The 17,666-nt window shown below is 41.8% G+C and overlaps 1 long non-coding RNA gene across 2 annotated transcripts; it reads left to right on the top strand.

The window, feature by feature from the left end:
• The first annotated feature begins 490 nt into the window (after nt 1–490).
• LOC129149104 (uncharacterized) lies at nt 491–14,180 on the top strand. 2 transcript variants are annotated; one of them, XR_008556056.1, is made up of 3 exons: nt 491–1,138; nt 8,106–8,221; nt 13,953–14,180. It is a non-coding gene; the product is annotated as an uncharacterized LOC129149104 (long non-coding RNA). The 2 variants fall into 2 exon arrangements; XR_008556057.1 differs by lacking the exon at nt 13,953–14,180 and adding an exon at nt 9,956–10,084.
• Nucleotides 14,181–17,666: the final 3,486 nt, after the last annotated feature.

Below are 17,666 nucleotides of genomic sequence, written 5' to 3'. Positions count from 1 at the left end.
GTGGGGGAAATTGACGTTCAGCGTTCTGGTGGTGGCACGATCCCGAACAGTTGGGGGGCAGGGGGGATGGTGCAGGGCAGAGAGAGAGAGAGAGAGAGAGAGAGAGAGAGAGAGAGAGAGAGAGAGGAGAAGGAGGCGTGCTTGGTCACAGTGGCATCCTGGGGCTCGCCTGGCGCTCTGCAACTCTCTTCAGGGAGGACAGGGTTAAGAGCTTAGTCTTTGCCTCTTGGAAAGCTTTGGGTTGCGGCCGCGCCTCCCAAGCATTCTTTAAACCAGAAATGTGGGAGGGACTTCGAGAGGGAGGGAGGAGGGAGGGAGCGAAGGCAAGACGGCTCCAGGAGGGGAGCGCGCCAGAGAGCTGGGGACGGGGGAGAGGAGGGGCGCGGGAGCGGCAGAGGCGATCCCGTGAATTCATTACTGTAAACATCTCCCGGGGGTGTCAGGAGGGGTGGGTGTGGGGGCCGCAGCGCCTACAAAGCCCGGCCGCGTCGGATCCAGGCAGCAGTGAGGTCGGAGCAGCCTCCAGCCCCGCGCGGGACCGGCGCGGCACTCGGAGAGAGCCACGCGCCAGCGCCCCACGCTGGGGTCCGCGCAGTCGGCACCCGGGCGTCGGAGGCCCGCCCTCCCGGCTCTCCAGACGCCCCCCCCGGGGTCCTCCTTCTCCGAGGATCCCCCGACCCTACGGGGCTGCTAATCACCGCCTTCTCCGCTCGCCCTCTTTCTTTCGGGACCGGTTGGCTGGGCTGAGGCGGAGAGGGGGAGGCGGAGGAGCCGAGGAGGCGGGGGCCCGGCGGCCGGAGCCCAGAGAAAGTGGCATGCCCGAGCCCTGCAGGCGGAGGTGGCGGAGGACGGGGGAAGACGATGCCGCGGCTCGGTAGGGGAGAAAGGCGAGAGCTAGCGAGGCGAGCGGGGCTCCCGGGCGCCAGCCGGCTGCGGGGACGCTCGAGCCGCTCTCTGAGGCTCCGGCCTCCGCATCCCCGCGCCCCGACGCTGCGGGCGACAGGGCCGGGCTCCCGCAGCCGCCACGGTCGTCGCCGCCTCCAGCCGGAGGACCGGGCAAAAGTTTGGATCTGGGGGAGGACGCGGCGCTGAGCGGGATTACCAGCAGGCCAAAAGGATACCTCGCAAACCTCTGCAGGTAACGGGCGCCCCCAACCCTCTCTCCCCGCGTCCCCCCCGCTGGGCGCCGGCTCCCTCCCAGCGCCTTTTCTGTCGCTCGCCAGGTCTGGCTGAAAGTAAGTGGGAGGCGAAGTTCAAGATCCCATCCCGGGCGTGGGCACCTGGCGCCGGGAGATCTACAGTCACCTTAGAGGGCCCGTGGCGCTTCTGGGCGTCCGGGGGGCAGCTGTGTAGCGAGGCGAGTCTCCCCTGGGAATGGATCCGGAACCGCGGCTCCAGCTGGTGCCCGATCTTAGAGCTCCTGGGGAATTTAGGATGTGGTGGGTAGAGAGGCTTCCCTTCAATCAAGGGAAATGATGGGTGGATCTCACTCACTCCCACCTTGACCCTCTCCCTCTCGTTTAGCATATTAGAAACAAGTGCCCATTCGCATTCCCCTACCGCGCTTAGCTGGTGCAGGAAAGCAAATTGGGGGGGGGGGGGGGCGGTGAGGGGGCTGTGTGAAAATTTCCAGGAAGGGGGAACATTTATCCTTCCCCCTTTTGACATCCTGGAGCGGGGGAGAGGGGGGCTGGGGGGGGGGGCTTACCTCCTACCATTCAGCTTAGGGCATCATAAAACAGGAACTTTAGAAGTCACATTTGGATTGAAGGGCGAGATGAAACACTAACCACTGGTGATGTGATTTGGAATGCGCGTGTGTGTTGGGGTGTGTGTGTGTGTGTGGGTGAATGGTGGTGTTGCAGAGAGGTTTTGATTTTTCCTTGGCGGCCTGATGCGTCCTAGTGCTGGGGTGTGTGTGTGCGCGGGGTGCGGGGGGGGGGGGGCGCTGAGTGGTCGCGAGTGTGCACTGAGGAGGGGGCAGCTGAGAGACGTCCGGAACCGCAGCCTCACTTAGGCTAAGAAAATAGCTCTGCCTTTCACTCTGAGAGCGAAAGGATTCCAGCCCCGGGTTCCCCAACATCCCCTCGCCCTCTCCCCCAGTCGAGTTTTGAGTTTCCAAGCGGCTCAAGGTTTGCCCTGCTCTCAGTTTTTTTTTTTTTTTTTTTTATTAGGATCATTATTAACTCACCTGGAAACTCATGATGCCTTCTCTTATAAACGGAAATCAGTCTCCAAGAGCTTTTGATTAATTTTAGTGGAGGGACTCCCCTGGTAAAGCTTACAGTAAGCTAATCAAGGGCAAGGCACAAATCCGTGTAAATGCTCGCCCAGGAGTGCAAGGTGCTGATTAGATTTCTTTACAGGCTGCATTTGCTATGCAAAGCCTCTTCCAAACGGGATCTATTGCTACCCGCTCAGCTGGGAGGCTCTTTCATCACACAGGGAGCTTTGGGGCATGTCCGCCCGGCTCTTGGGCTTATTGCTAAATTTATTATGTCTAACTTCTCCCAGCCAACAGCGAATAGGAAGGCTAGCTTCCATCTCGGGGAGATATTGTCCGTGTGACCTTATTACATCTCCAGGGAAAGGATCCCCCAAACATGAGGTGAATAGAATGCAGCTTGGCATTTGTCCAGGGATATATCTGGTGGCTGCAGTAGGCATGTAAAAATTCAGTTCAGCATCTAAAGTGTTAGAACTGGACTTAAAAAAAAAATCGCTAAGCAACATGCGCCAGATCCATAAGATAACAGGCCACTGTATTAGAAGGGAATACATCCTCGGGTAATGCATGCACCATGAAAAGTTACTCATCTCCCCCACAATGTTACTGCTCTCCAGAACACACTTTTCTTCCTCCCCCTGCTCAAAAGCCCCAAACAGGATAGGGTTAAGCCATTTAAGGGTTTCTAACAACCACAGATGACAGTGCAACACCATACTGTCATGTTGAGTTGCAAATATCTGACTGGAGGGGGCTGGAGACGAAATTTCAAACAGGATTCCATGTCTGTGACAGTGGACACAAGGCATTGTGGAAAAGAACTGGGCTAGCTGTACTGGAGCAGAACCTATTACAAAACTACCATGGAAGAATGCCTTTTTTTTTTTTTTTTTAATGCCCCTCTTAACACTTCACTAGTTTCACAAATTTCAGGGACTGCTTTAGACAGAAGAAAGTAGATTCCCAAGTGACACCACGCTGGATGCCTTGGTATTAGTTCCCAAGGCAGTCACGGTTTTTTCTGTATGCTGGGGTTCAGATGATGTGATCTTATCCGAGTTTGACTTGGCCCGGCTGGATCTAATTGGAAGCTCCTCTGATGCCTATTCCATTTATATTCTGGCCTGCTGGAGAGTTTGATTTAGGATGTAGACATAGCTTCTTAAAGCAACCTTACATCTTCCCCGTTTGAAGCCGTGGTTTCGAGAAAGGCTCAAGTATGTGCGAGTCCAGAAGCCTTAAAACTGTAGAGACTCCGTGTGAACCTCTGATCTAGTTTGAGTCTTCAGCTTTGTGTTCTGCGAGGAAGAATTGCCGCTTCTAAGATCAGCAGTGTCTGAAGTTAAAAAGCAAGCCAAGGAGCCAGGGGCTCTTAGTTTTGCTCTCTCTCTCTGTTTCAAAGATTCCAAAAAGGGTCAAGGTGATGTCATTTTATTTTCCATTCAGGTCAGACCTTCCTGGATAATCATCTTTTGGTATTTTTACTTTAATTTCAATGCACGTTCATTTTTCACTAGATTACTTTAATAACTTTGTGGTTACTGCCACAGTGATTCAAATTCAGTCCATTAGTGACCTCTGTCTGTGAGATGTGAATACTCATTGTTTTTCTTTCTTCTCATCAGAATCTACAGATTATGTGCTGGGGAGAAAACCCACAGCTCTGTAGTTCTTTCCAGATATTCAGATTTTCAAACTTGATTTTTCTAATACAGAGTTCAGTGCAAGTAATGATATTTAACAACAGCAATAAAAGTGTTACAGGGTAATCGGCTACTAAACGGCTCTTCTATGGAGCATTGACAATATGATCAACATAAATAAAACAGCAGTGTTATCCACTGCCAATAAAGGGGTTGTACAGTCAGGTAGACTAATGTTTTGAGACTCACAAAGCTGCTAGATGTCAGTGAAATTTTATTGCCCCCGAGTGCTTACATAACAAGGGAAAGTTGATTCAAGCCCAGAACATGTATGTGGTGACTAGATTTCATAGTAGCAGTGTGTGTATGTCTTTAAATTCAGCTGTGAACTTATGGTAAGATCAAGGGCGAGTCAGGTGTGAGAAGGGTGTCTATAAACAGATGGTATTTTAAGGAGACCTTCAAAATCTGATTCCGAATCCAGCTTTGTCTTCTCAGGGTTTTCAAGTTGAAATTTCAGTTGGAGTTGATTATTCTAATGGTAATGGAAGACAAAGTTTGCTGAATTTCTTAGGAGGGCGGATACCATTATCAGACATTTTCCAGATGGTTTTTGATGTAGTGGTATTTGGGGATATGGGATTTTAAGGATTTTTTTTTCTCTTTTCTTTTCCCTTGGGCAGGTTTTGTGCAAAAGACATTTTTAAAGGGCCAATTATTATTATTAAAGTTAAACAATCATTATACCACCCCAGCCAGCTTTCTTTTTCTCCACCCTCCAAATTGCTTTGCTTATTTTAATTTTTTTTTTTTTCTAAAAACTGCATGTTGGAGATTGGAGTTAAGTTATCAGTATTTTTTTCTTTCTTTACTTTTTTCCAGCAACGTGAGCTCCAATGAAGTATCTGTGTAGAGGAAAACACACACACACACTCACATACATATACATCAAGAACCATTTTAAGACAGAGATTCTTTTCAAGGCTTTAAAATATGTTCCTTTTTAAAGAACTATGACACAAATATTGTAATAAAAATATCCTGTGTTCCGATGAATACAGAGACTTATTTCAGCCGCATGGAACAGTAAAACACTGTATTAGCAAAATAATCAGTGGTATTTTCAGTACATGGTCAAAATCTGTTAGAACCTTCATGGCTTTTTTTTTTTTTTTTTAAGCCCCTTTGGCGACTTTCGCATCTACTGGTCTTTTTTGGTTTTCTTTGATTTCTTCTACTGTGGGTCTTTGAAGTGATTCAAAATTCAACAGTAGCTACTTCTTTAGGGAAATTCATCATGTTATGTTCAGGATTCCAGAAGAGTTAATGATGCAGAAAAAGTCCTGTAAAACATCTTTTTAAAAGAAGTCCTTCTCTTGCAGGCTTCCCACTCACTGGCCTCCTGCACCATTTGCAGTGAATTGGAACTCCGTTATTTATTTATTTTTCAAATACCACCTCTAACTTAATTTAACGTGGGATGTGTTCTGCAGAAGCATGCAGCACCATGTGTCCCGAGTCGCCTGAACAAAGCAGTGTCATTTTTGCAGATCTGTAATAAGGGAAGGTCAAAGAAAATATCCTTGCATAATTTGGGAAGTCAAAAGGCCACATTCATGGTTCTCACACTCTGGTCAGTTATTCCACTGGTAATAAGGGCACACATTTTCTGGAAGGTTAGTGGTTAAAGTCCTGAGGCTTTTTTTTTTTTTTTAAGCATTCACAAAATAAATAAATATCTGGTATTTCTAGCCATTAGCCGCTCATTAAAACTGAGCTGTTTTTCTCACTTTCTTCCGTGGTTGCTTTTAAGAGAATGTGCAAGAAACTTGGCAAAAGGTCCCCTTTCCCCCCAGGTCACAGGTCATGCGTTATATATTTCAGTTCTCTTTATTAGAGCTTTCAAGACACAGATAAAAGAATCTTCTATTTGAACCATTTAAGAACCTTAGGGCTTTGGATTTCAACCCATCAAAAAATATCAGGTACCAAAGTTCATAGATGCTATTAGGCCTCAGAACACTGAAACCTGTTTCAACAGTGGCTCCTAAAATTGGTTCACAAATTTATTGCCCATGGAAGTCACCAGAGGTCATGTGGCTGAATGGAAAACATTAGACTCATATCAGTCCAAAAATAGGTCCACGTGTTGGTGTCACTCTTAGCCTCAGCTGCCTATGGGCATCACTTTCATGAAACCCAGTGTCAAAATAGCCTCTGGGATAGTTTCCGCTCCCACTTTGCTCAAGAGTTAGGACTCTCGGTTATTTTGGAGAAGGAACTAATGCAGAAAATAGTAATATTCCTCATAGATATTAGATAAAGAGGAAGTGAAAGATAGGAGAGTAAATTGCCTAAGCATTTGGCATAGAGGTTCCAGGAAATTCTGTGTAGGCCTTGAGGAATGAAACTGATTTTAAAACACATTCATACCTAGCATTTATGAACCTCCTCTCTTGCATTTTCCAATTCTCACATAGAGGATATCATTTACTCCTCATCATTGCCTCTGGGAATTGGTATGAGAAAGCCCTACTCGCATAGCTTCTCATTGGGTAATTGGAGCCAGAAAGAGGTTGAAGGCTACCTAAGGCTATGGAGAGTTCTTGAAACCATTTGACATTATACAAAATGATGGACATTACATTTTATTACGTAGAAGTTTCCTTTTTACAACCCAAAATGATCAGAGTTGGATTTTTTTTTTTATTAAAAGAGTAAAAAAAAAAAAAATACAGCAATTCTATAAATATTTAGATTTAAACAGTAGGATTTCACCCTCTCCAACATGATATAAGATGCAAGTTTGCCTGTTCTGGAGGGGGATAATTTTATGATGTAGGCATTGTGACTTGGGACCTTAATTGAGCAATGGGAATGAGCAATGGGAAGGTTGTTTTTGGGGAAAGAAAGGATGTATTTCTATAATGAAAACTCGCATTCTCATGTCAGCACTCTCCTTTCTACATTTATGACCTTGGACGGATCACTCAATCTCTTGGAGACTTAATTTCCTCTCTGCGGAGTTCAACAGGGTTGTTCCAGGGTCGGATAAGATTAATGTGTGTGAAAATACCTTGATAACAGTACAGTTTTATATTCCCATAAAGAGGCATTATTCAAATTGATACCATTTATCACATCATGACTGTCATGTGCTAGGGATAATTCCAGGTTTAATATAAATAAAATGGTAACCAAGGCAGAGGCCCTGCCCTCCAGGAGCTTTGTTTCTGGGTTCTATGGGACACCACCCAGCTGGTAAAGTGTGGATGGCCCTCTTCATCACTTCTTCCGTTCATTTAATGGCGCGTTGTCTCCTTTTTAGAGTTGGCTCCACTTTGATACAAGTCTTCTTTTCAAGGATCAAGGGTAAATGGGGTGAGTTGGGTGCCAGGGCCAAACTCTCCTCTCCTGACAGCGTGGCTTGATGTTGGACATTGAATTTATCACAAATGGATTCCACTGAAGATCTTTTGGGAAGAAACCATCAACATTCCCTGAAATAAAGTCATTTCCCCTTCTGGCTGGGTTTATACTTTAGCCATTCAAGTTACCTTTAGCAAAAACACAGTCGTTAATAGGATATATGATGATTTTTAAGACTTGTTTTGCAATATAAGGCAGGTTAGGGCACAAGACTGTCTTTTCAGGAGTTTCGCAGACCTCCTGGGCCCATTCCCAATAAATGGAAAGACTTGATTTATTCTGACACGGACATAATCTCCAAAGCTTGGCCTTCTTTTGACTTTGTTAGTGTCACAAAACCTTTGTGGGACATTCTTTACAGTTTATTTCTTCATATTAGGTTCAGTTGTTATTTTTATAATTGTCCAATCTGAGACAATTTTAAATTTAAATGTTCTGTGAGTGCCTGTGTTGGTTTTATTTCCCTAATTTGTATACAGGTAGGCCTTTGTCAAGGTTAATTTTTAATAGTTTAAGGTTGCTTAATTGAAGCCTGCAGAAAACACTCCCCAGTGAAGTGTGTATTTATGAAATATGTGATTAGGGTCATGATTCTTGGTCAGAAGGAATGTTCCTATCAGCGATTTGAATGTATGACAGTCTCTATCTGACAATTTTCTTTTCAGTTTCTAATTTGTGTTTGCCAGAGTTCTGATACTTGTTTTTTTTTTTTTTGTTTTGTTTTTAAGTTGATTAGTATTTTAGTAGTGCATTGTAAACTATCTGGCCACAGCACTATATTTTAACATGACAAATTACTTTCACAGAATCTGAATACCTTTTGTTCTGGCAGTGCTGAATGATAGAATAATGATATTTGAAGAAGAAAAATGTTTACTACTACTCTGAAGAGTTCTGCTAATAAAATGAGATGAATCTGTAGGTATGTGTGTGGGGAGTTAGTGTGTGCGTGTGCGCATCTTTGAAATGCACACACAAATCTAAGTCTTAGATGCTAAGGGGAGGGCGGACTGTTATACCCTTCAGCTAGGTGGTGCTCATTTCGCCCATATGTCCCTAATATAATGGAGTAATGAGATAACCCCAATTATTTTTAATTGGAGATGTTCTTTTCCACATGGGTCCTAGGGAAACTCTAAATAAAGAAAAGCACAAAATGCAGTGAGGGAATATGGTTTTGTGTGGCTGTCTCAGTAATCATGAAGGAGATAATATTCTTGTAGAGGCAGAAGGCATACAATAGATGATGAAGAAAGCTTTTTCACTCATTTAGAAGTTGATTTTTAGCACGTACTATGTCCCGGCTTAAAGAAAGACTGGAGAAACAAACAGGTAATGTAGAATCCATCCACTTGAGTCTACCCAGGTTGGTGAGGAGAGAGGGAGACACAAAACCTAATTCCATTGCAGTTTTATACATGATTGAAAACAGCGCAGTCAATCCCAATAAATGTGCCAGGAATACATGAGCATTACATTTGGAAAGGGATAGCTGGCTGTTGTTAATTTTGTAAACTTGGGCAAAATTTTTATTTATTTATTATTATTTTATTATTTTTAATATATATATTTTTGTATTTCAGAGAGGAAGGGAGAGGGAGAGGGAGAGACATCAATGATGAGAGATAATCATGGAGCAGCTGCCTCCTGCACACCCAAACTGGGGATCCAGCCTGCATCCCAGGCATGTGCCCTGATTGGGAATCGAACTGTGACCTGGTTCATAGGTTAATGCTCAACTACTGAGCCATGCCGGCCGGACAACAGTAGGTGTTTTTGAAAGCATTGCCTTTGGCATTTAAGGGGTGCTTCTCCATGCACCCCCACTCATCTCCATGCACCCTTCTGCAGGTGACCCACACATGCCGCTTTGCTGCAAGTTCTGATCTAGACTGTGACACTAGGCATAGTGAGATGTGGTTATTATGTCTTTGCTACTGTTCAGAGATATTTATCAGAATGGATGCTAAACACTTTCTTCACACAATTCATCTCATACATGACTCTTGGCAGAGTCATAAAAATATTTTATTGTAGAAGATTAACATGTAAATTGTTATTATGTTTCTATAATTCTTATTCTGTGCTTAGATCAAGATGATACCTGGCTTGTTTAATGATAGATGCTTTGGGGTTATCAGTTCAGTGTGAAAATATTTGTTTCAGAAAATAATTTTCAATGAATTTATGTAAAGGAGCTTTTTACTGCTTGTATGGCAGATACATCTGAACAAATGCAGTGCTCAGCACTGGCAACGATACATAATGCTGGGGTTATTTTTTATTATTATAATTCCATGTGTATATAATATAATTTTCTCATTCTACTCTCCAATTGAAATTTTTTATTGACATGATGAATCTGTAAATTTATTAATGTGAAAAGTTTAACAAGATGTTAGGTATGCCCCAGACCACCAATTCTGTAAGCACAAAAGCTTTTTCTGATAAAAATCGCATAATATAATCAATCCAATTGGAGCAAACAGAAACAGTCGCTAGAGTGTATTTTGTAAATTGTTAACATCTTAGTAAGTAGCTTCAGAACCAACATTTCCCCCAACATAAAACAATAAGACCTTGTTTTGTTTCTCTGGAACAGTAAGAGAGATTAAAATTCTTTGGAGAATGATTTAAAATGTTTTTACCCAAATAGGTAAGGAACAAGTCCAGTAGTGCTGACAGCAATGGAATTTAAAACTCTGTTCTAATAATCTCTGAGTCCCGAAGGAATGCAAGACATACATCCGTTCAAGTCATGCCCTTGTAACTGGGGATTTGACCAAGGTTGGTCCTTCACCGAATTCCAGGCACCATGCTAAGTTTCCTGTCAGGCATTTGGGATAATTCTTTCAAAGGAGAACTCATTCCTGATCACCAAGAAATCTGATGGGTTGGCCCAAGTTTTTCTTCCCAAACTTAACTCATCCATCCTAACTAATGGGAGGAAGTGGTTAAAAATACAGGTTCCTGAGCTCTAGGCCTGAAGATTCTGACTTTAAATCTTATGATCAACCCTAGATTCAATAAGTGAATGGGAATGTGGATGCTGAAAAGCTCAGGATCGGTCACTGACGTAGATGATTTTTAGAAATTTTTTTTCTGATCCAGAATTTCCATGCTTTTATAATCATCTGGTTTCTAGTCACTTGTGAATTTCTGAGAGTATTTTTGCTGTGTATTTTGCCACATAGGAAATATTTCTAGATTTAACCCAATTCTCCTAGGAAAGAACCTTCAAAGGGGCCAAATATCAGAGCTGACTTCGCCCTTGGTAGCCACGGCCTTTTGTATGGTCTTTCCATCATCCATCAGTATCTCCTAAACTATTGTACTGGCCACATTGTTCTTGGTGTCCCTAGAGTTAATTTCTAAAACAGACAAATTTTAGAAATTACCTTATTTCCTGTCCACCTATACAAAGTCCGTCCAAACTTATCATAACATGTGAGATCTATGACACTCTGATGTCAATCCTTCACTCAGGCCTCATTCTCAGGCACCTGTCCTGTGTATCCATGTTCCAAGGACAGTAAAGCATATTCTTCTTCATATTTAGCATTCCCTAGGTTGTTTAGCCTTTGTGTAGAACATTACTTGCTTACTCTCCATTTGGCAGACTCTTTTCCTTTAAGATCTCATGAATGTCACCTTCCCTCCTGGTCAAAATTAATAATTCCCTTCTCTGGGCTTCTACAGCATTTTGTTTGTACCTTTATTAGTTCCCTGTTTGTGTTGTATTGCACTGTTTGTGTTCACATGTCCGTCTTTCCCATTAGATTCCAAGAACCGTGGCTCATTTATTCTGTCTCCCCAGTGTGCACAATAGTGCCCAGTGCAGCAGGTTCTGCACAGATGTAATTGAGTGAATAATTGTGTTGGCCAATCCTGGAAGACAAGGAGATTCATAATCTAGTGATAGGGAGTGCTTCCTCAGAAGTGCTTTTGTCTTCCCATATCGAGGGGAAAAATATACACCCTCCACCTTTCTACCTCACTCTAAGCAGGTTTGTCAGGCAAATGCCTGCCGCTTAACCCAACCCAGATCAGTGTCAAGCCCTCCAAACCACCCATGAGGCAATTCAGATGCCACACTGGAAGATCTGTTTAAAGAAGGAATCATTTTGCTGGGTGATCTTTCTTGGCACCAAGTAAAGCCACCGGTTAAGTAGATATTCATGCAGATGTGATTTACATAGAATGAGACATTCACCTCATCACATTAACTTTGTGTATCTTGGCATGATTAAAGAGAGCCTAGGACTTGTGAAAAATGGATGCAGTTCTTTTTTTCTTTTCTTTCTTTTGCTCTGTGTTTTTATTTTCTTTATTTTATCCTAGGCACATTATTTCCTGATGGAGATATCTGAGGAGCCAGGGCCCCTCAGAGAGGAGAAAAGAAAGCTAGAAATGATAACCCCCTAATGACTGTCTCCACAAAGCAGGATTCTCCTTAGTCTTTATGATTTGACATTCACTACAGCAAAGATCATGCGAAGTTACAGTCAGTTGTAAACTTTTAGGGTTTTATGTGATCCTGATGGTGACAGAGTTGGACTTTAATTCCTTCTTGTTCACCAAAAGAACATTCTAATACCACCTTGCCACTTTCATGGTAGATTATCAATGATGGACAGAGGTGATTTACATTCATGCGGGGCAGGGGGAGGGGGGTGGGAGGGATGTGCACCTGTAAGTATACTCTTCGCCTCTTCTTTCAGCAAAATTTTCAGTGGCAAAAAAGAGTAGATTATGGTGAAACATATTTTGATATGCCCCTACTTTAACCCTTTGTGCCCTCTGGGCTGTCTATATGTTGGCAACTCTTTCCATGCCAATAGGAAACACATGGAGTAACGTATGAGATGATTTTGATAAGTGACTATGCTTTAGTACTGGAGACTTACAACACAACCCCAGAAGGTCTTATTATGATAATTTATAGGAATGGTTAGAAACAGTGTCTCCCAATTCTTGAATCATACTGAGTATCAGCAAGGCCACATTCGCATCCAGAAGGAATAATAATAATAATAATTGTCAGTAAATTAATGATATTGATCATAGATAAGGTTTATGTAGAGTACTATTTATGCAGTTTATGTATATTATCACATTTAAATATTCACAAAAAGCCTATAAAGTAGGCTTTAATATTTTTTAATATTTAATTTTTATTTATTAGAATTTATTTTTTTAATTTCTTTATTGTTTAAAGTATTACATAAATCTTTTTTTTTTCTCCATTGACCTCTCCCCGACCGCCCTCACCCCCAGCACATGCCCTCCTCCCTTCCCCCAAGTTTGTGTCCATTGGTTAAAAGCATGCATACAAGTAACCCCATTTTACACACAGGGAAACTAAAGTGGAGAAAATTGCCTGAGGTTGCTTATCTTACTTTGTAGCTATTGTTAATTATCTTTATAGGATAGGTGAGCACTGGCTAATTTCCAAAATCAACTCTAAATTTATTTTCTCATGTCCTAAAATCAAATTCAGGGTGATTGCTCACTGTCCATGCATAAGCTGTGGTCCAGCATTTTATATTGACTTTTTGAGGGGTAATAATCTAAAAAGTCATGATTTGCTCTTCGCCATTTCAGATCAAAAAATATTCTTGGGTCTCTCAATTTAGTTATGTAAAATGAGAAGCAAGAAGAACTACAATTTTCAAAATAAAGTGTGACTGACAACTTTTCAGCATGTTTTCAGTATTAACGAAAGCTGTGGATAAATGCCTAATGATTGAGGAAAGCATTTATTGTAGAGAACACTTGCATTTTTTGCCTTTACCCTTTTACCAGCACTACTAATAAAAAGTTAAATGGATGGATTTGAGATGCACCTATTTTTCCCTGTGGAGGTGATAATGGACAATGGAATGGCCAGAGGTCAGATAATAACATAAAGCGAATGGCCTCTGAGAGCTTGGAAATAATGGAGAATTGGCTGTGTTATAAATAGGTCAGATTCTCTTCTTTTCTAAATCTGTATAGTTGCTCAGGCAGTAGACTTTATTGGGTGAAAAAATGACCCATAGATGGGCTGGAGAAGGCTGTTGTTCCACATTGATAATTCAAAAAGAAGCACAGTATGTGCCTGTGAGTGTTTACTCTGTTGAATTTGATTTTTGACCGTCACTCCCTTTTCCCACTTTCTGTTGATGCATTCATCCCTGTATGTGTCAAGGTTGTATTTTATGAATTCAGAGATTATAACTGAGGCCCTCCAATTATTGGTCTTTTCTAGTTCCATGTAAATATTATCGATCCTGTCTAAATTAAGTGATTTATTTCTTAGTTCCTTCATTTCCCCTGAGGCAGCTAGACCGTGGCTATTGTTATTTCTACATCTTTTTGTCACCGTTTGCCCAGGATCTGTCATGAGGCAACTGTGGATGGGGTGGCATAAGATTACTGCTGATGTAGGCCAGTCTTGGTGGGCTCACTGATGTGGTTGTTTATGAAAGCAGGCTCTGCCCCGGTGTGGTAGCAGTTTGGGGAATGGCTCCATAGCCAGCCAGCTCCAAGACCACATGAAAAAACCAGCTCTGTTTGGCCCTCAGGTGAATTCTGTGGTGTATCTGTCTATGACAATGGGTATCTAGCTGAATTGGGTGGAACCAAAACATTTGCTCTCTGCAATTTGCAAGGGAGACGTGATCAGGCCACGTGGAAGAAACCTACACACGCCAGTGTCACTCTTACTGGAAATGGCTCCTGGTTTGCCTGGACCACATGCATCTGTGAAGGACCGCTTGTTACCCAGTGTTACTCTTCCCTCTCTACTCTGAATACTGAACTCACTTGAATTTTCGGTTGGGCTCCAGTGTTGGTATGAGGTAATTATTTCTAACCAGGTCCCATTCTGCTTATATTTCTCCAATAAATATGCTGTCTGGAACTACCACTTTGAGTCATTTTGATTACTCTCGCATTCATTTTCAGCTGTTCCATTCCTCGATTTATGCCTCTTTAAAAAATTCCGTTCTTGCCCTTTAAAGTTGGTTCTGTTGAATCCATGGTAGTTAAGCCCATGTGTGGTTTCCCACCTCTGACCTTCACACAATAGTTCCATTCCTCTTCCCTAGTCCTGTGCTGATGAGATTACTCTCCATAATTTACAGGGTCAAGTCTGAACTTCTTAGCTGGACACTCAAGGCCTTCCCTTCCATGGCTTTTCCTAATCTCCCCACCCGAAAGTTAATCTCCTCTTAGGAACTAAATTTAGGATGTGTCCTTACTTTTACCTTTGTAGTGGTCCAAAGGTGGTGAAACATTGTACCAAATACTTTGTCTCCACTGTCTGTGAGCTCATTTAGGGCAAAAGCCATGCCCAATACATGTCCCAGGAGCTAAACTGAACTGGATCTGACCCCAACCTCCCTCTATGAAACATACATACTAGCACAAATCTATGTCTCCTCTCTATACTACCTCCCACCCGATTTTAAATATTGAGCAAATGAACATTAACAAAGTTTGCACAAACAACTCATGTATTTGCATTGTAGAGTTGCCTGATAGAAGCTCCCTTTGTTCCCTCTGTGGAATCCTGTGTGGAAGCAGCGTGCCCTGGCTTTGAAAACAGGAAGGTGGAACATTCCAACAGCATCATGAGCCCTCTGTTTATATTTGTAAAACCTGTAGTCTTTCCAGGCCTTGAGGCAAGAGCAAACAGAAATAATCACAGGCATTAGAACTTGATTATGTTGAATTGGATTCTTATAACTGAGGCTTGATAGCAAGAATTAGTGGTTTGATAGAGAGAGATGCTTGCAGTACTGCAAAACCATTGACTCTCGCTTGTTGGAATCTTGGAAGACATCTGGATGTTTTCAAAAATACAACAATCATTTGCTTTTTATCATCTCCATAACAGTCTTCCTTTAAAAGGGGATCTGCAGGAAGATGCAGAGTGGGGGAGATATAAAGTCCAAGGGGTTTGGATTCAGACGGACCGGATTTGTTCTGCCTCCACAAGCCAGGGTAACTTAAGCATGTTTCTTCGTCTTTTTTTGTCTGCTTCCTCAAGTTTTAAATAGAGGAAAAGTAATACGCATCTCATAGCATCGCTGTGACGAATAGATTAGGTGATGCCCGCCACACATCAAGTACTCGTACGCATTGGCTCCTTTCCTCTTTTCCCTCCAAATTGAAATAATATGAATGCTGTGGTTTATAAATGGCAGTTTTTTCTCCTGCATGTAGAAGGCAGTTCTATAAAACTATGTCACTATTTCTCTAAAGGAGCTCTCTGTAGAGCCAGGGTGCCTTTTGCCCGATTTCTCCATAACAACATTTATTTCTGGGGGCCAGAGGAGGATTGGCTACCCCAGAAAGAGTCGTCACTCTGTCTCAATTAGGACACTCACTGTTGAAGAACTCTTACAATCATTTCTCTTCCTAGGGGAAAAAAAAAAGGCAATCTTTCCAGAAGTCCCCTCAAAAAACAGTGGGTATCATGGATCATTAGAAAAGCATTATCCAAAGAAAGTGCTCTTAAAAAACAACTGCCGGCAGAGGAGTCGACTTATCACCAGGCACAAGGGAATTTTTTTTCTACAAAATTTTAGCTTGTCACTTATAAACATGAAAATTGCAACGCTCATGATATATTCTACGGGGACAATGCTGTGAGTGTTTCCACTAGGTGAAATTCTCAAGTAAGAGCTTCTAAGGATGAGCATTTACTCTGAGAGAACCCTAGGGAATGTCTGTTAGGAACCAGGTGAACAATAAGCAAAAGCCATTACAAAGGGGAGCAAAAAGGCAAATCCAGTAAATCCTTTTAATGCAGAGCACATAGTGGAAAAAATGAAGTGATATGAGCCACATTTCATTTAGCATGAATGACTGATGTAATTATAATTGGCTAATGAGTATTTTTTTTTCTTTTTCTGCATAATATTAGTGTCATCGAAAGTGATGAAGGTGTTTTGCATATCAAAACCCCCAGTCATGCACAATTATATTTATGGGCTTCTTTTCTGGTAAAAAGTCAGTGTTGTTTTATCCTTAATCTAGATGTCAGTTTAAGGCTTATCCATAGTCTGGAAACACAATGTTGTAAGATAATGAAATATATATAGCTGTAAAAAAGAAGGATCTCTTACTCTTTGAGACAGCATGGAGGGGACCTGGAGAGTATTATGCTAAGTGAAATAAGTCAGTCAGAGAAAGACAAGTATCACATGATCTCACTCATATGTGGAATCTAATGAACAAAATAAACTGATGAACAAAATAGATGCAGAGACATGGAAGCATGCAACAGACTGAGGATCCTCAAAGGGAATGAGGGGGTGAGGAGGGAGGGTGAGGAGGGAAGAGATCAACCAAAGAACTTATATGCATATATGTATAACCCATGGACACAGACAATAGTGGGGTGAAGGCCTGGGGAGGGGATGACTGGAGTAGGGAAGAGGGGGAAAATGGGGAAAAAAGGGGGACATCTGTAATACTATCAACAATAAAGATAAATACAATAAAATAACAATAAGAAACCCCTTTACACATTTTATGTTAAAAGTAAATATATTTTCCCCAAAAAAGAAGGATATATAGAACATTATTTTTCCTCCTTTAACAGACAGATATTAGAGATTCCCCTTGATTATATTTTTCTATGTGTGGAAATATTGATCTTGTATTAAATACTTTGGAAATCTAGAATGGTTTTCATGGGGAAATTGTAACATTGCCATCATTAGCAATTTTTAAAAGAACAAAGAAAATTATCTGGATGGTTTAGCTTAAATTTGGTCCTTACAATAGGCATGCAAAACAAGCTGGGTTTTCTTGCTCCTTCCTTCTTCATGGTTCTGTATTTCTAAGTAATTAATAAAATTTTTATGAAAATATTTAGCAAATAGAAAATGGGTATTCAGGTAATTCGTTGTCTTTAAGTGATGGAGAGACTTGTAAATAATGAAATCTAGAGAGACATTCCTATTTTAACTGGTAGTTGGGTTTGATTCTGACTCCTAACAAGAAAGATGAAGGGATTTAAACTTGAAGTCCCTTTATCTTCTGTCTTCAAAATTCAGAGCACGTTCTTGGTGGAGGAGTGATAGTTGGCTCTTGTGGAATGTGAACAGAAACATTAGGTTATAACTGAAATGCTATAAACAATGGGGTTGTTTGGAAAATTGGGAAGTGACAGTTGGGGAGAAGCTTAAGAAGTGCACAGGCATGCCACTTGTAGAAATAACCTTTCAGAATCTCCTTTTCTGCTTATATTATCTCTTACCCTTCTCCAAATGACATTTATAGGGGATTAATTTAAAATAAGGAAATGTTTCCTTTTTTCTTGTCACTCCATGATTTTACTCTAAAGCCCACGTGATAGCAATAGAGTCCAC

This window comes from Eptesicus fuscus, chromosome 5, assembly GCF_027574615.1.
Source record: "Eptesicus fuscus isolate TK198812 chromosome 5, DD_ASM_mEF_20220401, whole genome shotgun sequence".
NCBI lineage: Eukaryota > Metazoa > Chordata > Mammalia > Chiroptera > Vespertilionidae > Eptesicus > Eptesicus fuscus.
This window is presented reverse-complemented; position numbering and strand designations above follow the sequence as displayed.